Raw genomic sequence first — 23351 nt, 5'->3', positions numbered from 1 at the left:
GACTAAAGTGGTGACAAGTATTTGCATCTTGTGAAAGGTCACCATACCAGCAATCTATTCTTCAGGGATGACTTCTGCAGACAATAACTCAAATTAATAGTCCATGTCATGTATGTATGGAAGGAGACAGCACTGATGCATAGAGGGCCTGCCTGGCAAATTGAGGAAACAAAAGCAACCCACTGGCTTTTGTTCTGTAAGCAAATGCCTTTGCCTAGAGCAAACCTGTTGCATTTTTCTTTCTCATGTCCTCTGTGCCTCACTGGTGCTTGCTGAGAGCTCTGAGCACCTGCAGCAGTGCCCAGGCCAAGCCCACACAGACCGATTTACAAAGCCCTTAACAACTGAACCTCCCTGGACACACTGTCCCTGACATGAGGGTGGCTGTTCTCAGACAGCAAACTTTTAAAGCGGGGAATTGCAGAACAAGAAATCATCCACAGACCAGACTGTGTTAAGTATGGTTTAGATAGGGATTATTGTATTACTTGGGTTAGCTTTGGTGACTCCTTTGTTCCTATGGGCTCACTACTTGTTTGCTTGTTTCTCCTAGTGCCGTCCCCCCATACCACCTTTCACCCTCCCTTGTGTTCAGATTTCTTTCTCCTTATACTCTTTCTGCCCATCCTTTCACAGCATCGAATGAAGTGAGCTTCAGCACACAAACGCTTTTGCTCTCTCTAGATATTACACTCAAAAGGTAGCTAGCTAGCTAGATATAGCACAAGCTTTTGTGAGCTGAAGCTTACTTCCATCTACTGATCTATCTCTATAGATATTATAACCAATCTTTCGATAGATATAGCACAAGATTTGTAAGATGAAGCTTACTTCTATCTATATCTAGATCTTATAATCAACTATTGATAGGCAGATGCAGCACAAGCTTTTGTGAGCTGAAGTGTAACTACAGATGTAGGATGAGCTTTTGTGGGCTGAAGCTTATTTCTATTCATCTCTAGATATAATCAGTCTACTGACACATGCATGTAGCACAAGCTTTTGTGAGCTGAAGCTCACTTCAATGTATTTATCTCTGTAGATATTATAATCCAACTAGTGATGGGTGGCTATAGCATGAGCTTTTGTGAGCTGAAGCGTACTTCAACCTAACTATAGGTAGATACAGCTATAGCATGAGCTTCTGCGAGCCGCAGCTGACTTCTGTGGGTCTATAGACAGCATAACCCATCTACTGATATGCGGATGTAGCACAAGCTTTTGTGAGCTGAAGCTCACTTCTGTCTCGAGAGATTACAATCAATGCATTGATGCACAGGTCAGCCTATTTCTCTCTCTGTCCATACGACCATCCATGTAGCGACAGGTGGACAGACGTATTGGCGAGCCGAGCCTCCCTTCTATCTATCTCTGTCCATCCCTGTCGGGCTGCAGCTGCGGGGACAGCTCTGCGCTCTGGTCAGTCTGTGCGGTACACCTCTCCGGAGGGGCTGTGTCCCGCAGGGCGGCGAGAGGACCGGGCTCCCCCCGGCCCTTCCCCCTTGCCCAGGCGGCTCCTGAGCTCGGGGCTGAGCCACGGGGTCCCCCGGGCCGGGAGCAGGGGCCGGGGGCAGCTCCTCCCCCGCCCGCCGGCGCTGTCCCTCCCCGGGGGGGAGGGGCAGGGGGCGGGGAACGGCTCCGCGCTCGGCTGCGCGTGTCCCCGGGACCAAAGTTTGGGCAAGTGAAGAGCAGCGGCGAGGAGTGGGTGAGTGCGCGGCGCGGGGCGGGGGGAGAGAGGGGAGAAGGGGGCTTCGCCGGGCCTGCCGCTGCCCGTCCATCTGTCCGGCCGGGAGCCGCGAGTTGTGCGGTTGTCATGGCGACGCGGCGGATGCTGGCAGCGCGGCCCGGGGTGGGGGGCGCGTCACCCGGGCCAGGTCCCCTGCCCTGCCCTGCCCTGCCCTGCCCTGCCCCCGGGGGCAGCGGCGGACACCGCTCGGCTTCCCCCCCCCCCCGTGCGTGCCCCGAGCAGAGGGGGAGGGGCGAGCCCCTGAGGTGCTGAAGGGAAGAGGGGCGCACCCCTAGGGCACGAAGACCGGGTGGGGGGCTGGCTCTTGGAGCATTGCAGAGTGGCAGGGGAGAGCCCACCTGGTCTCTTCCTCTCTTGTGGGGCACCAGGGAGGGCTGCTGGGAAGCTCTGGGTTTCTCTGGCCCCGGGGCTGGCTGGGTCCCAGTGGGGTTGCGTGGGGCTCTTGCCCCTGCTGTGGGGTGGCGGGAGCGGTGCGACTGTGCTGGAAATGCAGAGTGGTGCTTTAGCCCAGCAGTGCCTGCAGGTGCTGTGGATAAAACTTCAAAGGAATACAAAGTAAAGGGAAGAAGTTGCAGATCTAATGCAATTTTAAGTAATGAATGAGATGATCTGATCTAAGTTCTACACTTGCTGCTTTTTCTTTTAAATTTGAATGTGCCTTTTGGGCACACAAACGTTGGGAACCCCTGCTTTAGCCCAGTGGCGCAGGCAGTCAGGGTTTCTTAGGGCTGGGTGCTCTACCTGTGGCCCTCAGGCCGCATTTGTCCCATGAAGCCCTGGCGTGCAGCTTGTGGGGCTCCTCACCAGCCAGAAAATTTGGCAGCAGGAGAGCGGTGGCAGTGAATTCAGCCACCCTCCCTGGCTGCCAACCCCCAGAACCTGCGTGGCAGGTCCACGCTGAGCCACGCTGCCTTCATCACCTCCTCCCTGCACTGCTGCCTTGGGTGGGGCTGAGTCGTGCCGCTTTTCCCTGCAGGGACAGGCCATGCCCATGCAGCTGAATCAGGCCCCTCTGGTTCACTGGCCCATAGATGAAACGGGCACTGCCTGTCTGGCCCACCAGGCCAGAAGGTTGAACACTGCTGTCTTAGGGCAATATCTTGTATTGGACCAGCCGTGTGGCTGGGATAAAGTTAGACAAGCTTTCAAATGGAAGACATTCTTGCTCAGGTCTCCAAATGTAGGAAGCCAGGCTTCACTTGTGAAAGCAAAGAACTGAGTACTGAGAGATCAGGGCCTATATAGCTTTCTGTATTCAGAGACCTGAGGAAGCATGTCTTGCATTCGAAAGCTTATCTATCTTTATCCCAATTATATAGTTGCTCCATTACAAGATATCACCCTAAGACATTCTTGCCTTCTACTTGACTTCATGGCTCATTATAACCTGCCCAATCCCTTCTATACTTTTGACTCCACAGGTGTTAACACCTCTCTCTTCTTTCTTAACGGTCTTGATGTTCCACCAGTTCTGATGCCTGTTTCCTGCTCTTGGTCATGGAGCTCCTATTTCACAGCCCTGCAGATTGTTTTTAATTTGTTCCAATGAAGTAATATGTGTGTTTGCTTCAAGGTTAAACTGAATAATACAGCCCTAGGCCCCTGATGTATTAGTAAAGCTTCCAGTTTATTTTTAATGGGAGAAAACTATATGTTGTTTTATACGTGATGATCATAGATTGTAAAGCTGGAAGGGACCTTGGAAGATCATCGGGTCCAGCCCCCTGCACCAAGCAGGAAAGATAACGGGGGGTCAGATGACCCCAACAAGGTGACTTTCTAGTTTCCTCTTGAAGATTTCCAGCATAGGTTGCACCACCTCTGGAGGGAGCTCATTCCACAGTCTGGACAGCCTGACTGAAGTTTTTTCTAATGTTGAGCCTGAATCCATCTTCCAGGAGTTTGTGGCCATTACTCCTGGTTTTCCCCTTAGGTGCCCTAGTGAACAGTTACGCACCAAGCTCTTGATGTACTCCCCTAGTGTAGCGGTAAGCTGCTACCAGGTCCCCTCTCAGCCTTCTTTTCCTGAGGCTGAAGAGTCCCAGATCCCTCAGCCTTTCTTCATATGGCTTGCCTTTTAAGACTGATCATACGGGTGGCTCTTCTTTGGACTCTCTCAAGCTTGCTCACATCCTTGTTGAAGTGTGGTGCCCAGAACTGGATGCAGTACTCCAGCTGTGGTCTCACCAATGCTGACTAGAGCAGAAGAATCACCTCCTTAGTTTTGCTGGAGATGCATCGATTGATGCATGCCAGAGTATTTGCCCTACTGGCTATAGCATCGCACTGCCAGCTCATATCTATACTGTGGTCTGTTATTACCCCCAGGTCCCTTTCATTTGTGGTACCAGTCAGTTGGGTGCCACCAAGCCTGTAGGTGTGTTGGGGGTTGCTCGTCCGGAGGTGGAGCACTTTACATTTCTCAACATTGAACTTCATCAGGTTGCAATCTGCTCAACTTGCTAGCCTGTCTAGGTCCACCTGTAACTGTAGTTTATCTTCAGGCATGTCCACGCTTCCCTGTAACTTGGTGTTGGCCATGAACTTGGCCAGTGAGCTCTTCACCCCCCACATCCAAATCGTTAATAAAGATGTTTTGCACCACACCAACTACACCCCCCTTTTTAAAGTCCTGTATCTGCCCATGTTTGCACTCCTAGCCATGCGAACATTGCGTGGCACCCCGCGGCACCCTTGAAAGTATCTCAAGACACCCTGGTAGAGAATCACTGCCGTAACATTGTGCTCCACTTAATTGTGCATCACTTAATTGTTTTAACACAGGCAAGCAAAGTAACCTGTCCCAGAGGATGGGACAACTTTTGCATTATTAAGGGTAGGGATGTGAAAAGTTAAACAATTAATCATTTAACCAATAAGTGCAGTGATAACTGGCTAGCTTACTGGGTATTGTTTAGTATGGGGTACAGCCTGGCTGGGAGGGGGAGAAGGGAAGCCACGCAGTGCCCCAGCAGGAATGGGAGGGCAGCAGGGCAGGCAGGATGAATGGGGGAGGGGGAGGGCAAGTGGGGACTAGTACCCATAGCCTATGTGGTTAAAGAGGAAAACAGTGGGTAACTTAATGATTTGTTAATTGAGCACTTAGCTGCTGTTCACAGGTGCTCCCTCCTTCCCAGTGCAGGGCTTCATGTGAATGGGCTTGACACTGCCTCTCCCCCTCTCAAAGGGCCCCAGGAGTGGCTTCCAGCAGCAGCTTTGTCAGAGCTTGTGTGTGCGGGCCGGGAGCAATCCGAGGCCCTTTTTTTCGCGCGGCGGGCTGTGGCCAGCAGCCCGGACATGCCGGGTCGGGGAAGGCAGGCGGCACGCTAGAATTAGGCACGGACGCTTAATGGTTGTTTAAGATTGTTTACTTACACCGTAGATGGTTGCGGTGCAGGCTGGAAAACTTCCAGGAATACTTCGCTTAAATCCTAGTTTAAGGACTCGGACAGAGCTCTGGGTTCACTCACAATTCACTCACACGAAGTTTGCTAGGCTCCGTGGAACTTTGTGCGCAGGGAAGGGTACGTTGAGGATTGTGCTCAGCAACGGGGAGAGGCGAGAGGCTGATCAGACCCCTGTTGCCTTCTTGATATTCACGTTGGGTCCAATAGGCTCCACAGCGCTTAGAGATCTTCACGAGACGTGAAGTCTCCTCCTCCTGATGTTCGTGGAGTCCTCCAACTTGGGTGGAAACCACTCAAGCCTCTTATATGGCTAGCAAGCCAATCGCTAGCTGCCACGTAGGAATAATTTAGAACTGACCAATAGTGGGGCACGAATTTAAATACAAATGGCGGGAACTCCTTGCAACGCGCATTTCTGTGCTGCAATGAAGAAATGCACCCTGCAAAGAAAGCTATAAACGGCAGGAAAATAATTTAGCAGTACCGAAGCGCACACAAACAAAAAATCACACCCTTGGGTTGTGACATTGTGTTATCAGTTAACTATTTAATCAATGTAATTAGAGAAGGTTAAACAGATATTTTTTAAAGCAATATTTACATCCCTAATTAAGGGCATGGTGCTAGCAAGGGCTGAGTTGTTTTGGAGGGGCTGCTGTGTAAGACAAAAATGTAAGCATCTGGTTCTGCTGCTAAGGTTGAAAGATTATAGGAACTTTAAAAGAAACATACACATCACAAAATATATTTGAATTTGTGCCTGTTGAGGCTGCTTTATTGGGAAACATTGTCACTGAATCTTAGCACTGTGCTGTCATAATGTAAATGTGTAAACTCTTAGCTCTCCTTGTAATGAAACAGGTACTTGATTTCATGTATCTTTTAAATGAAGCATATATGACAACTGTGATTTCTTTTGGTAGTAAAGTTTTCTAAAAATGTCAGTAAAGACAGCATTATTTTGTCTTAAAATAAGTGTATTTTACTTTTGTTCTCATTTCTTATCTCTTTGCTTTAGGTACTTTTACCATAATCTGGCTTTACTTGCTGTATTAAAAATATTCTCTGCCAGCATACAGTGTTTTATTTCTTTGTTTGTTCACACCTCTCATATTATGGAAAAGGTCATCTCACTTTTACTTCCCTTTTAAGAAGGCATATTGATGATATTTGGTCACTCTCTTTGGTAGTGACTAGGGATCTAACAAATTGTGATGTTGTGATTTTTGCAGAAGCTGCCAATTTGGTAGGTACCCCCATGAAAAAAACCTGGTCCCCATGAAAAAGTGGGAAAACAGCCAGCAAGTGGGGTTGGGTGAGGGGAACTGCAAACAGAGATGGGAAGCTGTGGCATCCTGAAGCACGGAGGGGGGAAGAGGAGGGAGATCTTTGTGGCGGAGCACGGTTAGCCCTTCCCACACCTATGATTGGCCAAGGGGCCCCTGAAGTCCTGCCTCTCCCCCACACTCCGCTGCGAAAATGGCACCCAACATTGCTCCAGGACCATTAAATTGGGAGGCAGCTGCCCTGAATTAGGTAGGCCTCTAGTGATGAATTGTTTAAATGCAACTGGGTATGCTTGTCCTTCAACATCACTACTGGCTGCTGTTATACCCAACTTGACCATTTAGCTGTGTCATTTTATGGTAATGGCAGTAGAAGTCTTTGGTCATGTCATCTCGTTCCGTAGGTATGTGCACTATGCACTGAATATAGACCTTATTTTGAAAGGATGGGGTCTATGTCCTCATGTTAAATTAAGAACGTGCTTAAGGCTTTGCATTTGTTTGTTTTTTAATACTATACAAAGAAGGCATGGTCTCTTGTCCAAGGCCAAGGTATATTAACCAGTGGCTACGGTAAACTGAAGGGGTGCTTGCTTTATATTTTGTGACTATAGTAAGGACTAAGTCTAATATTTTTTGAAACATTAAACGGTGTTAAAATAACATTTATTATTGCTGATTTAAAGCACCCATTTAGAATCGAACAAAAACCAATTGCAATAGGAATGAAGGCTATGTTTGCGTGTCTTATGCCAATGAAACTGTGGCAGGATCCTTGATCCTCAAAATTGAAATTTTTTTTTCATAAAAACTTATTTGTGAGAAACATCTAGCTCATAGAAGTTTTGTACATATTCTAGCAACAAAAATACTTTATTAAATTCAGCTTTTTACAAAACAAGGATAATTCAATGAAGATGTATTCAATAGTTGTTAATGTTTCCAGCTACGTGAGAATATAGCTAAAATTGTAGGTGCTTTTATAAACAAATAAAGTAGATATAATGATTAGGCATAGTCAAAATTTAAGTAGCAACAGTTTAAAGTTTTCTAATCTGGTTCATCCCAAATCTCTTCATAACCTTTTTTTCCCCCTTGATTCAAAATGGTTGTTTACTTGTGTCTTGATCAGGAGGTTGCATGCTATTTAGATATTATTGAAAATAGAAGTTTCAGCCACCTATTACAGTAGATGAGTGCATGCTGCCTCCAGGAATTTATTATGGTGTATAAATCTAATTCCAAATCCCTTCTGGAATATTGAACTGAAATAATTTTATGCCTGCAGGGTTTTAGATTAGAAGGGGTAATAAACTAATATAATTAATCATTGTGCCATGGCTGCAGAATAATGGACTAATTCTCTTTCCTAATTTCCACGTCTCATTTTAAATCTCACAGGGAATGCAGCATTATATGAAAAGCAACAAGAAACTGCCAGTTAAAAAAAATTGTATCTTTAGTGTATCTTCAGTACTATAGTCCATTATTGTGAGGAAAAGGTGACGGGATTTTGTGCGCTTCCATAAGGGTGTGATCTTGAATGCTTAAATACATTTAAAAAATAAAGATGAATTCATACAGGAAAAAAAAGCTTCTCTATGCAAGAATCAGCATTCCCTTACATACAGTATTCTTAAGGATAACCAGCAGGTGGTACCTTAGATTTTCTATCAGTTTCTTCTGTGGTGTTGTTGCAAGCATGTTGTTATGTAGCAAGCTTAAATGCTGCACAACCAAGAATATGTGCGTTTGAATTAATTTCCTAATTTACTGTACATTACTTGGCTATAGAATCTGGTGTCAAACATATTTTCTGTATTTTAAAACTAACTTGAGAAACATGACTTCTCTGTCATGTTCAGGGTAGTTCAAAATTAGAAGTTATGCACGCTTAATGAAATGCTTCTTTGAAATAGCACTGAGAGCCTGCTGTGAGAAAATCAATTTGCAATCAACAGACTCAGTGTACTTGATGCTCAGTTTAGCTCACCTAAGTATTTCGCATTCTTTTTCTATAGTAAAATAAAAGGGTCCTAAGAATTAATTAAAGTGTTAGCATCTGCTCATAGCAGCTTTGCACAAACACTAAGTAGAACAGTACACTTAAAGCCCATGTCAGACTGGGTTTCAAGTTTTTACTGTCCTTGTAAGTTATTCAAATACTTTTTAAATGGCACAGTTTTTGTTTTCTTTTCTATACATATTTTTTTTCTTTATACTAGAGCAAACAATTGTGTAGATAAAAACATATCCTGATAACTTCCAAATTATTTCTGTTAAGCCCATTTTCTGTGATGCATTTGTAGCATTGGTTGTTCACTCAGCAGTGAATCCTCAAATATCCAAATCCTGGGTCATCAAAACTCATCATTTTAACACGGTGTCCAAACGTTTTATTGGTTCATAGATAAATGAGCTGCTCTGTGAGATTATATTTAATCTACTGTTAAGATTCCTAATGTTGAATCGTGCTAACATCAGTCCCCCACAAACCTTAACATTTTTGTCTTTTTTAACATACATATTTTTAAATGTCTTCATTGTAGGTGTGCTAAAATGCCAATCAGAATTAGGATGCCATTATATTGAGGATGTAGAACTAGACTTGATCCCTGAGCCAAATCTTTAAGGCTTTACTGTACTGTGCTGCCTTGTGTTTTCATGTGTTTGTTTTTATCTAATAAATATTTTAGGAAATAAATTGCCAGCCATTTAGGATTAGAACCAGGCCTTGTGTAATGCTCCCAATTATCCGGGGGTGGGATTTTCTTGATTCCCTACAAAGTTAGGCTTCCCCTCAACTTGCCTACCATGACTTTGATGATAAACAATTGAATAGGAGGGGTTCAGTGTTGTTTAATACAGGGGTCCCACTTGGGAGTACTCACGGATCCAAGAGTATTTGATGAAGGGGGCTCCATCTCCCCTACACCCCCAGCCACACCAGCCGTTGGTGTTGAGACAATGGACTGCTGTGGGGTTCTGGCTTGATTCGGGTTTTGACCTGAAAGAATTCTGAAGGTACTTGCTAGCTTTGTCTGGATTGCTCTCTTGCCTCCTTGCAGACAAGGGGTTAAACTTGGGATTTAGCCCTCACCTTAGGACTCTGCTGGTTCTAGGTGGCCTTCCCTCAAAGAAAAAAAAACTGCAAAAGAAAGAAATGAAGAGGAACCTATTTCCTTGGAGGGTTGCCTCTATCCTGGCTAATGCCCTTCGTAGACTGCTGGCAACACTCCTGGCTTTCTCAAGCCGCTGGATCTTTTTTTATAAATGGACTGTTCAGTGTATATTGAGCCCTGAGGCTCTGACTTCTCCCTGCCTCGGTGTCCTACACTTGCCACTGACTCTGCCATCACTGGTGCAGAGGCAGGCTCTCCTTCTCTTCCCCTGTCACTCCAGGTGTCTTTTAAATTTCCTGTGGCAGTGCTGGGGGCTGACGTCATCAGCTCGGTGCCACGTATCTTGATTGACAGCTGGTTCTTAAACTGCAGTGGTGGTGCTGTGCATCGTTGCTGCCCTGCCACTTCCTGCTCTGGGGCTGAGTTTTGTGTTTTATTGTGGGCTTGTTCAGCTCATTTGGGGTTCTGGTTATTGCCCATGGGGTCTCTCAGGCCCCTTTTGTTATACCTTGTATTAGGTTTCTGGTCCAATAATTTATCTTTGCCTAGACTTCCAGAAGATATTGAATATCTTTACTGGATCATTTTCTAAAATGACTAGAAAAACTAACAAAAGTCTTAAATTTACCAGGAGTTTGATTTTTGTGTGAAGACCTAGAATGGGAGAGGTCTATGGAAGATTATCATACATTGTAGTTTTGAATTGGATTGTTTCAGACTTTTTGTGTCTTACAAAAATTCTCCCACTTTGAAGGACACTGAGATAGTTTAGGCTTAATTTCAATTGGTACAGTGCCACTGGAGAAAGGGAGTTATTTCTTCGTGTTAACACTGTTTAATACCTTTGGCCTTCATTGAAACTTGAGAAAACCTTGCAGTTGGAAAGTTTAGAGTAGTGTTAATGTTTCTGTTTGTATAATGTGTTGCAATTCTAACTTGGGTAAACTGGCTTTTTTGAGGTAAGAGTGTAACTCATTCCTTGAAGAATTTTGAAATGATCAAGATATGAAGTGAACTCCATTCCGACTTATACATTCAGATTCATAGGTAAAGAAATATTTTAAGATAATATTCTTTTCTGACACACTTCTTAAGTAAGAGTAAGAAAATGGCAATAGAACTTTGGGAGTGGTCTTGGCCTTTCTGGAGCTAGACTATGGCCTTCAGCTTTCAGAAATTTTTAAAATGCCCAGCATTATAGTTATTGTATAGGAATATAATAGTTCAAGGCTATCCAACTGGTGACCTGTGCATGTGGCTCTCAAGGGGTTAAGTGGCCTCCCCAGCCACCACTCCCTTCATTGCTGTCCAGGCTTCCCCTCCCTCCTCTGGCTTCAATTGCATGTCCCTGCTCCAGGGGGTGGTGCAGTGTGGCATGGTGCAGGGAACTGAGGGTAAGACCGGGACCACATGGGCATGTGGTACAGTGGTGGTGGCGGGAGTGTGCCCACATGTGTGCGTGGTGCAGCAGGGCTATATCAGCAAGGCAGAGGACTTGGGACATATGTCCTGTAGGCAGTTAAGAAATTGGATGTCTTTGTAATAGGTATTGTATTTTTCATATATTTCAGATAAGTGGGTTATATTTCATTGAATCCATATAAGGACTCATGAGTTCTATTTCATTTGAACCAGTCTTTTTTTTTCCTTCGTGAAAGTATCTGAATGTCCTTTACAGGATCAGGGGTGTTGGTTTTAGCTGTGTAGGTCTAAGGACATAGGCAGATAAGGTGCTTTAGGTAAATGTAATATCTTTTATTAGACAAACTGAAAAATTGTTCTTTGCAAGCTTTCAGGCACAAACGTCCTTCTTCAGGCATTGGGAGAGTCTGCTGTTGTTTTGTGTTCTCCTGAATGGAATAGAAGCCAATATGCAAAATGCAGGTCTGTAAAAATACAGATACATGGCAGTGAGGATCAGAGGGAATGGGAAACAATAGGTGTGAGATAGGTAGGTGGCCGGGGGGGGGGGGGAGAAGGAGGGGATGTTGACTTGGTCATAGAATGTAGCTGGCAAAATGTAGAGGGGTTACCTGGGATTATCAGGTGGCAGGCAGGTTGTAATGTGCCATAAATCCAGTGTCTGTATTAAGTCCATGATTTTTGTATCATGTAGGTTTACGAAGTAAAGTTCATAGGCTCATCTATGGAAGGTGTTTTGTAAATTCTGTTTGAGGATTAGAACTGAGAGATTGGAGAGTGGTTGTCTTGTGAGAAGTGTGCACCTGCAGGTAACAGGGTGTTTTTGTCTTCGATAGATTTTCAGTGTGCGTTCATTCTGGTACACAGTTGTTTAGTTTCTCCTACATATTTTGCATCAGGGCATTTAGTTCACTGGGTGAGATATACAACATTTCTGGAGGTGCAGATGTAAGATCCAGGAATGGTGATGGTTCTGTTGTGGGGTGTTATTGTGGGAATGGTGGAGATATGTTGGCAGGTTTTACATTTTTTACAAGATCATTTGTTAATTTTACTCTTTATAAATATCCAAATTACCTGCAATAATCCTGTAAAATCTGGCCCCAAATTTAGGTAGACTAATAGGTCACTTACACACGTGTGGGGAGCGTGGTCTGAAGCGCTGGAAATCCAGTGTGTCAGAGCAGACTCAATTAATCGAGTCTGCTGGAGCACTTCAGATGATGTGCTCTGGCAGTCTCATGTGTCATGTACATCAGTGGCATGGTGCATCTCTGTGCTGAGAAAATGGCAACAGTGTGCTTTGAAATAAAACACATTTAATGTGCTTTAGTTCAAAGCACCCTGGCACCCTTTTCTCAGCACAGGGATGTGCTGCACCACTGAAACACGTGGTGTGCAGGCGCTTTTAATTAGCACTGCTCGCTAATTAAAAGTACCCAGTGTCACATAAGGAGCGCATGTAAAAATGCCTATAGTGTCACATGTGACTGGAGGCTTGGGCAATATCACTTATGAGGTAGGCTGAAAGAACTAGGATTATTTAGTCTTTAGAAGAGAAAACTACGGGGAGATTTGATAACAGTCTAAAGAGGGGAGGATGGAGATTGGCTATACTGTGACTGCCAGGGATAGGGCAAGGAGCAACAGTCTCAAACTGCAGCAAGGGAAATTTATAGATTCATAGATTCATAGATGTTAGGGTCGGAAGGGACCTCAATAGATCATTGAGTCCGACCCCCTGCATAAGCAGGAAAGAGTGCTGGGTCTAGATGACCCCAGCTAGATACTCATCTAACCTCCTCTTGAAGACCCCCAGGGTAGGGGAGAGCACCACCTCCCTTGGGAGCCCGTTCCAGACCTTGGCCACTCTAACTGTGAAGAAGTTCTTCCTAATGTCCAATCTAAATCTGCTGTCTGCTAGCTTGTGGCCATTGTTTCTTGTAACCCAACTGCGCATGCGCGCAGTTTAAAAGGGCCCGCCGACCGGGAAAAAGCCCAGTTAGACGCGGGAGCGGCGAGAGACGCGCGGGTGAAAGCTCGCTGCGCCCCCGCTCCCCCAAAGCCCCCCAGAAACCCTCCAGCAGCCGCGGAGCCCCCCTGCTGACCCCCAGTGCAGCCGGGGTAAGCGGGGCCCGTGGAGAGAAGGGGCTAACCCCTTAGTGTGTGTGTGGGAGGCAGCGGCTGAGTGGAGCCGGGCCGGGTCAAGCCCCGCCCAGGCCCCTACTTGGCCCAGCCCCCCAGGGAGAGAGAGAGAGAGAGGAGGGGGGGTACTCACCAGCCCCCCTCCAGTAAGGCAGGGTCCCCCAAATCCCGGGCAGAGCCCCCTTATTGCCTTAAGAGCAGCTCCCTCGACGGCAGGCCCACTGCGCATGCGCGCAGTTTAAAAGGGCCCGCCGACCGGGAAAAAGCCCAGTTAGACGCGGGAGCTGCGAGAGACGCGCGGGTGAAAGCTCGCTGCGCCTCCGCTCCCCCGAAGCCCCCCAGAAACCCTCCAGCAACCCTTCAGCTGCTGACCCCCAGCGCAGCCGGGGTAAGCGGGGCCTGTGGAGAGAAGGGGCTAACCCCTTAGTGTGTGTGTGGGAGGCGGCGGCTGAGTGGAGCCGGGCCGGGTCAAGCCCCGCCCAGGCCCCTACTTCGCCCAGCCCCCCAGGGAGCCACGCGACCAGAGCCGCACTAACAGGCTGCACAAACAGGCGTGCTTCTCTGCCGGCGCGGGAGGGAGTGCGGGTGGGCGCTGGACCCTGCCTGCGCACCCCCCAGGGTAGACAGTCCCAGCCGTAGCCAGCCTACCAGAGGCATGACACAGATGGGCACGCGCCGCACCCCGAGGGTCCCCTCGGGCTCCGCGGCCCCCCCCCCGGCACCTCAGAGACGGCCACCCAGACGGAGCCCCTGGTTCCGGGCTCCACACAGACGGAGCCCCTGGCTCTCGGCTGTGGGGGCTGCCTGTCCCTTTTTCAGGCTCTGGGGCCTGGGAGCATGGCAACCTCCCCTTGCGGGGTCTGCTCCCTTTTGGGGTCTCTGGCGCGCCAGCTGGAGGAGCTCCAGGCCACAGTCCACAGACTGCGTGCCATCAGGGACTGTGAGCAGGAGATAGACTCCTACTGCCAGGCCCTTCTCCCCGGGAGGCAGAGGGTAGATCACAGTCTCCCTCCAGGCCAGAGGAGGACTCTGGGACCTCCTGCTGTGTCCAGCCAGGGGCAGGGACCAAGGTGGTCAAGGGCCCTAAGGCCCGCCGCACCAAGGCCCCTCCCCCGCCAGAACTGAGCAACAGGTACGCACCTCTTGCCGCCCCAGCAGAGCCTGCTGAGTTGCCGGCCCCCACAGGCAACATGGGCCTAACTGCAGCTCCCGCCCCTGCTCTCCCCAAGACAAAACGTAAGGTGTTTGTTGTGGGAGACTCCCTCCTGAGGGGGACGGAGGGGCCAATCTGCCACCCCGACCCCTTAGCCCGGCAAGTCTGCTGCTTCCCAGGGGCCCGCATCCGGGACATTGCGGAGAGGATCCCCAAGCTCCTCAAACCCACAGACCACTATCCCATGCTCCTTATTCATGTGGGCACCAATGACACGGCTCGGAGCACTCCCAGCCAGGTCATGAGGCGCTACAGGGATTTGGGAGCGGGGCTTAAGGGTCTGGGGGCACAGGTGGTGTTCTCGTCGATCCTCCCAGTCTCAGGCTATGGGCTGAGAAGGGACAGGAGGATCTATGTGGTCAACCAAAGACTGCGGCGCTGGTGTCGTCAGGAAGGCTTTGGCTTTCATGACCACAGCCCGCTCTTTGGCGAGAGAGGCAGCGAGCTGCTGGGAAGAGATGGTCTCCACCTCTCTCCCCTAGGGAGGAGGCTCTTCTCAGCCAGACTGGCTGACCTGCTCCACCGGGCTTTAAACTAAGCCCGCTGGGGGATGGGGGGACTACCGCCACTGCTGGCCCGCTGAGCAATCCTTGCAAAGCCAGCGGATCACGGCACTCAAGGGAGCCCACCCCAGCCCCAGCCCTGGTAAAATCTGTGGGCAAGGAAGGAGCCCCCCAGGGGGCATTTGCCTGCCTGTACACTAATGCCAGGAGCTTGGGGAATAAGCAGGAGGAGCTCATCCTCCTGCTCAGTGCAAACAATTACGATGTCATAGGGATAACGGAGACCTGGTGGGACTCCACCCATGACTGGACCACAGGGATAGATGGCTATACCCTGTACAGGAGGGATCGTGTAGAGAAAAGGGGCGGGGGTGTAGCTCTCTATGTTAAGGAAAGCTACCCATCCCTGCAAGCCGATATTGGTGACCAGGGTGGATGGCTGGAGACCCTCTGGGTTAAAATCCGTGGGGAACACGGCACAGGGGACACAATGGTGGGAGTCTATTACAGACCTCCCACCCAAAGTCCTGAGCTAGACCAGGAGTTTGCCCAGGAACTGGCTGAGGCAGCTTGCTCCAGGACCATGGTTGTCATGGGTGACTTCAATTACCCAGACATCTCGTGGGAGGATCGCTCAGCAAAATCTGAGCGGTCGCAGAGCTTCTTCTCGTGCGTGGATGACCTCTACCTGACTCAAGAAGTCTATGGGCCAACGAAAGGCAAAGCGCTGCTCGACCTGGTGCTGGCTACTGGGGATGACCTAGTTGGCGACCTAGTGATCGATGGGAAGCTGGGTGACAGCGACCACGAGCTGATCACCTTCACCATCCGCTGAAAAGCTGGCAAGTCAGTCAGCAACACGGAAGTCCTTGACTTCAGGAAAGCCGACTTTGACAAGCTCAAGAGGCTTGTCAGTGAGGCCCTAAGGGACTGTGACCACAGGGAGAGGGGAGTTCAAGAAGAGTGGTTGCTCCTCAAGGGAGCGATCCTCAAGGCACAAACTAAGTCTATTCCATCTTGGAGGAAAGGCAGCAAGAGGGCACAGCAGCCCCCCTGGCTCTCCAGGGACCTAGCAGACCTCCTGAGGCTAAAAAGAAAGGCCTACAAAGGATGGAGGATGGGAGTCACCTCCAAGGAGGATTATTCTGCACTGGTCCGGTCCTGTAGGGAGCAGACCAGGAAAGCCAAGGCTGCAACTGAACTCCAGCTAGCTTTGAGCATCAAGGACAATAAAAAGTCCTTTTTCAGATATGTGGGGAGCCGGAGGAAAAGCAGGGGCAACGTTGGACCCCTGCTGAACCAGATGGGGCAACTGACAACTGACGCCCAGGAAAAAGCCAACCTATTAAATAGGTACTTTGCGTCGGTCTTTCATCAGCCCCATGGGACGCCCATGCCCGCTAGTGGGCCGGGAAGTCCGGGTGAGGGTGATCCCCTGCCCTCCATTAATGCTGACTTTGTGAAGGAACATCTTGAGAAGCTGGATACCTTCAAGTCAGCCGGCCCTGACAATCTTCACCCCAGGGTACTCAAGGAGCTGGTGAGCATCATAGCCCAGCCTCTAGCGCGGATCTTTGAAATCTCTTGGCGCTCTGGTGTAGTGCCCGAAGACTGGAAGAACGCCAATGTGGTGCCTATCTTCAAGAAAGGGAGGAAAGTGGATCCGGCTAACTATAGGCCCATCAGCCTGACTTCTATCCCGGGGAAGATCTTAGAAAAGTTTATTAAGGAGGCCATCCTTAATGGACTGACCGACGCCAACATCTTAAGGGATAGCCAGCACGGGTTTGTTGCGGGTAGGTCTTGCTTGACCAATCTCATTTCCTTCTACGACCAGGTGACCTATCACCTGGACAAGGGAGATGAGATTGATGTCATATATCTTGACTTCAAAAAAGCCTTCGATCTGGTGTCCCATGATCGTCTCTTGGAGAAACTGGCCAATTGTCGCCTTGGGTCCTCCACGATCCACTGGCTGGAAAATTTGCTCCGGGGTCGGACCCAGAGGGTAGTAATTGATGGAAGTCACTCATCGTGGTGTCCTGTGACCAGTGGGGTCCCCCAGGGCTCTGTCCTTGGACCCATACTGTTCAACATCTTCATTAATGATGTGGACACTGGAGTCAGAAGCGGACTGGCCAAGTTCGCCGATGACACCAAACTTTGGGGCAAAGCATCCACACCAGAAGACAGGCGGATGATCCAGGCTGACCTGGACAGGCTCAGCAAGTGGGCGGATGAGAATCTGATGGTGTTCAACGCCGATAAATGCAAGGTTCTCCACCTTGGGAAAAAAAACCCGCAGTATCCTTATAGGCTCAGCAGTGCTATGTTGGCTAGCACTATGCAAGAAAGAGACTTGGGGGTCATCATTGACCACAAGACGAACATGAGCCTGCAATGCGATGCTGCGGCTAGTAAAGCGACCAAAACGCTGGCTTGCATCCATAGATGCTTCTCAAGCAAATCCCGGGACGTCATTCTCCCCCTGTACTCAGCCTTAGTGAGGCCGCAGCTGGAGTACTGCGTCCAGTTTTGGGCTCCACAATTCAAAAAGGATGTGGAGAAGCTTGAGAGAGTCCAGAGAAGAGCCACGTGCATGATCAGGGGTCAGGGAAGCAGACCCTACGATGACAGGCTGAGCGCCCTGGGGCTCTTTAGCCTGGAAAAGCGCAGGCTCAGGGGTGATCTGATGACCACCTACAAGTTTATCAGGGGTGACCACCAGTATCTGGGGGAACGTTTGTTCACCAAAGCGCCCCAAGGGATGACGAGGTCAAATGGTCACAAACTACTACAAGATCGTTTCAGGCTGGACATAAGGAAGAATTTCTTTGCTGTCCGAGCCCCCAAGGTCTGGAACAGCCTGCCACCGGAGGTTGTTCAAGCGCCTTCATTGAACACCTTCAAGATGAAACTGGATGCTTATCTTGCTGGGATCCTATGACCCCAGCTGACGTCCTGCCCTTTGGGCGGGGGGCTGGACTCGATGATCTTCCGAGGTCCCTTCCAGCCTTAATGTCTATGAAATCTATGAAAACCCCCGGGGGCGCCTTGGTGAATAAATACTCACCAATTCCCTTCTGTGCCCCTGTGATGAACTTATAGGCAGCCACAAGGTCGCCTCTCAACCTTCTCTTGTGGAGGCTGAAAAGGTCCAGTTTCTGTAGTCTCTCCTTGTAGGGCTTGGTCTGCAAGCCCTTAACCATACGAGTGGCCCTTCTCTGGACCCTCTCCAGGTTATCCGCATCCTTCTTGAAGTGTGGCACCCAGAATTGCACGCAGTACTCCAACTGCGGTCTGACCAGCGCCCGATAGAGGGGAAGTATCACCTGCTTGGACCTATTTGTCATGCATCTGCTGATGCACGATAAAGTGTCATTGGCTTTTTTGATGGCTTCGTCACACTGCCGACTCATGTTCATCCTGGAGTCCACTAGGACTCCAAGATCCCTTTCCACCTCTGTGCCACCCAGCAGGTCATTTCCTAGGCTGTAGGTGTGCTGGACATTTTTCCTCCCTAGGTGCAGCACTTTGCATTTCTCCTTGTTGAACTGCATTCTGTTGTTTTCCGCCCACTTGTCCAACCTGTCCAGGTCTGCTTGCAGCTGTTCCGTGCCCTCCGGCGTGTCCACTTCTCCCCATAGCTTTGTGTCATCTGCAAACTTGGACAGAGTACATTTCACTCCCTTGTCCAAGTCACTGATGAATACATTAAAGAGTATTGGTCCAAGGACCGAGCCCTGCGGGACCCCACTGCCCACAACCTTCCAGGTCGAAACCGACCCATCTACCACGACTCTCTGGGTGCGACCCTCCAGCCAATTCGCCACTCACCGGACTGTGTAGTCATCCAAGTCACAGCCTCTTAACTTGTTCACCAGTATGGGGTGGGATACAGTATCGAAGGCCTTCCTGAAGTCTAAGTATATGACATCCACCCCTCCTCCTGTGTCCAGGCATTTCGTAACCTGGTCATAAAAAGAGACTAGATTGGTCAGGCACGATCTGCCTGCCACGAACCCGTGCTGGTTTCCCCTCAGCATAATTTGCCCTGCTGGGCTCTCACAAATGTGAGCCTTGATAATTTTTTCAAAGACTTTGCCAAGGATGGAGGTGAGACTGACTGGCCTATAGTTGCCCGGGTCCTCCTTCCTCCCCTTTTTGAAAATGGGGACCACGTTGGCCCTTTTCCAGTCCTCTGGGACTTGGCCCGTGCACCACGAGCGTTCGAATATTCCCGCCAGTGGCTCTGCAATGATGTCGGCCAGTGCCTTCAGCACCCTCGGATGGAGCTCATCCGGGCCTGCCGACTTAAAGGCATCCAGTTCTTCCAAGTGACTCTGCGCCATCTCAGGGTCTATGAATGGAAGTCTGGTGCCTTGCTGCTGCCTCTCTACAACCCCAGTGAGAGACTTGTCGTGTCCCTCGCTTAGGAACACTGAGGCAAAGAACTCGTTGAGGAGTTCAGCCTTGTCCCCCCTGTCCGTCACCAATTGTTTCTGCCCATTTAGCAGGGGTCCTATTCCTCCCTGGGTCTTCCTTTTACTCCCTATATATCTAAAAAACAATTTCTTGTTGTCTTTTACTTGGGTTGCCATCCTCAGCTCCATGGTAGCTTTGCCCCGTCTAACTGCCTCCCTACAACCAGTTTAGGTTGTACAGTAAGAAGAACTATCTCACTATGAGGGTGGTTAAACACTGGAACAGGTAACCCAGTGATGTTGTGGAATCTCTGTTCTTGGACGATTTTAAGACCAGATTAAACAGACATTTGACTGAGATGCTCTAGTCAGGGATGATTCTACCTTAAACAGGGGTTTGGACTGAATGACTCTGTGAGGTCCATTCCAACTAGGGATTATAAATATCATTTTAAAAATTATCTGTTTAACCTCCTCTAATTATACTGGTTAAATGGTTAACTGATAACATATACCTAGTCCTGGCTGGGGTGTGTGTGTTGAGCAGGGAGGCCCCAGGCAGCAATGAAGGAAGCTGGAGCCCACGCACAGATCCTCTTGGACGCTGCTGGGAGCTGCCCCCTGGAGCCTTTGATGGCGGTGGAGGAGGCAGTGGCAAGCCCCACCAGAGAGCACAGCCCCCACGAAGCTGGGGGTGGCGGCAGCACGCAAGGGATCCAGAGCTTACAAAAACTTTTTTTATTTAAATAATTCAGTCCATTACAGAATGAAAGTGTACTAATTCATTCCTTCTTCAGCCAAAATTCAACTGAGGAGGAAGGAAGGAATTCAGATTTGGAGTAATTGTAATTGCATCTGAATGATATACACCTCTTCAACAAATTTCTGTATGATTAAGAGTTATATTTTCTTTAAATAAAATGGTTTACATCACAAGAACAAGAGGGAGAAAAGAAGGAAGAAGTAAGGGGAGGACTAGTACTCATAGTTAGTCTACTCCCTCTCTCCTAGTATGCTGGCGGCTGCTGTGAGGGAGTAGACTAACTATGAGTACTAGTCCTCCCCTTGCTTCTTCCTTCCTTTCTCCCTCCTTCCCTCCCACCTGCCCTGCTACCTTCCTGTTCCTCAGGCACTGCACTGCTTACCTTCCCTGCCAGGCTGTGTCCTCTGCTAAACGTTAAGCGGTAATGCATTACCGGTATAAATATACTTATTGTTTAAATATTTAAAAATGTAACCTTTCACATCTCTTAATTCCAACCCCATCATTTTATGATTCTGTAATGCAACTCTTGTTCTTGTGATGTAAACCATTTTATTTAAAGAAAATATATCTCTCTTAATTTTATAGAAATTTGTTGAAGAAGTGTACATCATTCAGATGCAATTACAATTACTCCGAATCTGAATTCTTTCCTTCCTCCTTAGTTGAATTTTGGCTGAAGAAGGAATGAATTAGTACACTTTCATTCTGTAATGAACTGAATTATTTAAATAAAAAAAGTTTTTGTAAGCTCTGGATCTGCTTTACCAGAATATCACATCACATGAAATTTATCATGCTATGCAGATGACACAGTACTGAAATGAACATATGGTTTTGAGGCTTTTCAAGACTACAGAGATGCTGCAGTGCAGTGCAGGGAGTGGTAGTGAATACCCATTCCTGACTTCTAGTGGTGCGTGTTGCAGTTTCTCCAATATTCCCAGAGCCAGGGAGGAAAGCTCCAATTGGCTGAACACCAAGGAAGAGCAAGAAGAAGATATTAGTTGCCTACAGTTGCAATTTTTTGATCACTCTTCTCATTGACATCAAGTTTGACGAAGATCATTTCCGCACTTTACTGAAGTATGTGTGGTGATACCTTGAAAAGGGGTACCTGGCTGTATGTGTTGTGGGGAGGGGCTGCCTAAATCCCTGCTTCTGGGTTCCTGGGAGCTGGGTGCTCTAGGGCTGCCCAAGTTTTCATTGCTTTTAAAGGCTGGTTTTCCCCAAGCCACTCATCATCAGGGATACGGGTTTTCTGTTTGCTGTGGAAAAATATGGATTTTCTCCTTTAAAGGAGAAAACTTGGAAAACAGCAGGTTTCCCGTTGCAGGCTGGCAGAGTTTCAGCCTGCAAGGGGCTGCTTGGGGCTGGAGGGAGTGGGAGGAGGGTGATCACAAGAAGGGGGCATCACTTAGGTACACATGTGGCAGCATGGTGGAGAGCGGCTCCTGCAGATCCCCTCAAGTAAATTGTAGAAGGAGGGCATAGGTGATGTGTGGAGGGGCGGAGGGCATAGGCAACATGGGGGCGGTTCAGATTGAGGTGGCGGCTGCTTGTGCTGAGCACTTACAATAAGGGAGGGAGTGGGGCAGGGTTAGTGGCTGGGACTGAGAGTGCTGCCCAGTTGGGGTGGTGTGCAGTGCCCTGGGCCAGGGCAGGAACATATAGCCATGGGCCCCAGCTGGGGAGCAGGTCAGAGTTGGGCAGCTCATCTGGCGGGGAGCTGGTGGGGGGCCAGCTCCCTGCAGCTACACACACTCCCAGGGAGGGGTCAGGTGCCATAGGCAACATGTCTGGGCATGGGGGGGGGCATGTCCCCCCCCCAGATTTATTCACCCACAGTGGGGCATGGGGCTGCGGTCTGGCTGGACTGGCATGGGCAGGAGCCACCTCCTCAGCCCAGTGGGCAGGACCCAGCATGGGGGGGCGTGGAGAGACTCATTGCTGTCATCGCTAGGATCCCTGAGCCAGCTGTGTTGCCACAGTGCAAGGAATAATGCATCTGGGCAGGGGGCCATGCTGTTCTCACCTTCTCCTGATGCTTATGTGCCAGGTCGCAGCTCTATCCCACTGCCATAGCCGAGCTGCCACCATCACTCCCCTCAGGCCACCTACGCTGCATCCTACCTCACCTCGCCTTTGAGGTAGAGTCACAGCCTGGCATGTGAGTGGCTAATGGTGAGAGGAGGTAAAGCGAGCATGGCCCCCTCTCCCCCGGTCCATTATTCCTCATGCTTCCGGTGGCACACCTGGTGTTGGGGTCCCAGTGGTGGCGGTAGCAGCAATGAGTCTCACCTCCCCATTTTGGCCAGGCTGCAGCCCCATGCCCCTCTGTGGGCACACAAATCTGGGGGGTATGGGTTCCCCACGGCACCCTGGTGCATCACCTATGGCATCACCTATGGTTGGGCACTCCCTCTGCCCCGTACACAGGGTCTGGGATCTCGGGGCAGGGGCAACAGATCGGGATTGAGGGGCACCAGCAGGGCAGGGGTGGGGGTCTGTGGATTGGGAGTGAGAGTCATTTGTGGGAAAGGGGGGCGGGGGCTGCAGGGAGTGAGGGGCACTGGCAAGACCAGGGGCTGCGGGTCAGGAGTGAGAGGCACTGGTGGGGATGGGGGAGCTGCGTGTTAGGAATGAGGGGCACAAGCAGGGCTTGGGGGGGCTGTGCCTTGGGAGTGAGGGGCACCGGCATATCAGGGCTGCTTAATGCCACAGAGTGGCAGGGGGGACAACCTTAGCTGGACCCATGTCCTGGTGAGGGAAGGGGGCAGTGCGAATTTTGATTTTCTATGATAAAAACCCCAACATCAAATGTTAAAATATATAGGTATTTAGAGTTTATTTTATTATAATGACTGAGGCACTGGTAGACTTCCAAATTGCTTTAAAATTGTAAATATATCAATCAGGACTCATAGTAGAGATGATATCTTTTATTAGACCAACAAGACTTTTGCAAAAAAAAAATTACAAGCTTTTGGGCACAAACACCCTTCATCAGGCATTGGAGAAAAGATTGTAAAAGTTCTCCTGGATTCATATTAAAGTTCATATTTCATAGGATTTCACAGAGGAGTCAATAGATAGAAAACTCCTTTGGGCAGTCAGTTCATAGCTGGTATGGAGACTGTCACCTCCTGTGAGGATCTGTGATGCAAATTACCTTGAAACAAAGGCAGGAGCAGGATCTCAGGTTTTAGGTGGTCACGGTTGCTTCCTGCTTGGGAAAATATGAAGATTTCTTTTTAAAAAATATATCAATAAATATAGCAATAAAACATTGGGTTCAACTGATACCTGTATATAGTGG

General features: G+C 49.0%; 1 protein-coding gene across 4 annotated transcripts in view; it reads left to right on the top strand.

Annotated features, from left to right (window-relative positions):
* Window positions 1-1592: 1592 nt before the first annotated feature.
* Window positions 1593-23351, top strand: part of STK33 (serine/threonine kinase 33) — a 102027-nt gene continuing 80268 nt past the window's right edge. For 3 of the 4 annotated variants that reach the window (XM_014602176.3, XM_019477137.2, XM_014602175.3), the window contains exon 1: window positions 1593-1705. The gene's annotated coding sequence lies outside the window, so the exon portion shown is untranslated. The remainder of the gene's footprint in view (window positions 1706-23351) is intronic. The other variant, XM_059722657.1, reaches the window with a different exon arrangement.

Source organism: Alligator mississippiensis, chromosome 2, assembly GCF_030867095.1.
Source record: "Alligator mississippiensis isolate rAllMis1 chromosome 2, rAllMis1, whole genome shotgun sequence".
In the NCBI taxonomy this organism is placed as follows: domain Eukaryota; kingdom Metazoa; phylum Chordata; order Crocodylia; family Alligatoridae; genus Alligator; species Alligator mississippiensis.
This window is presented reverse-complemented; position numbering and strand designations above follow the sequence as displayed.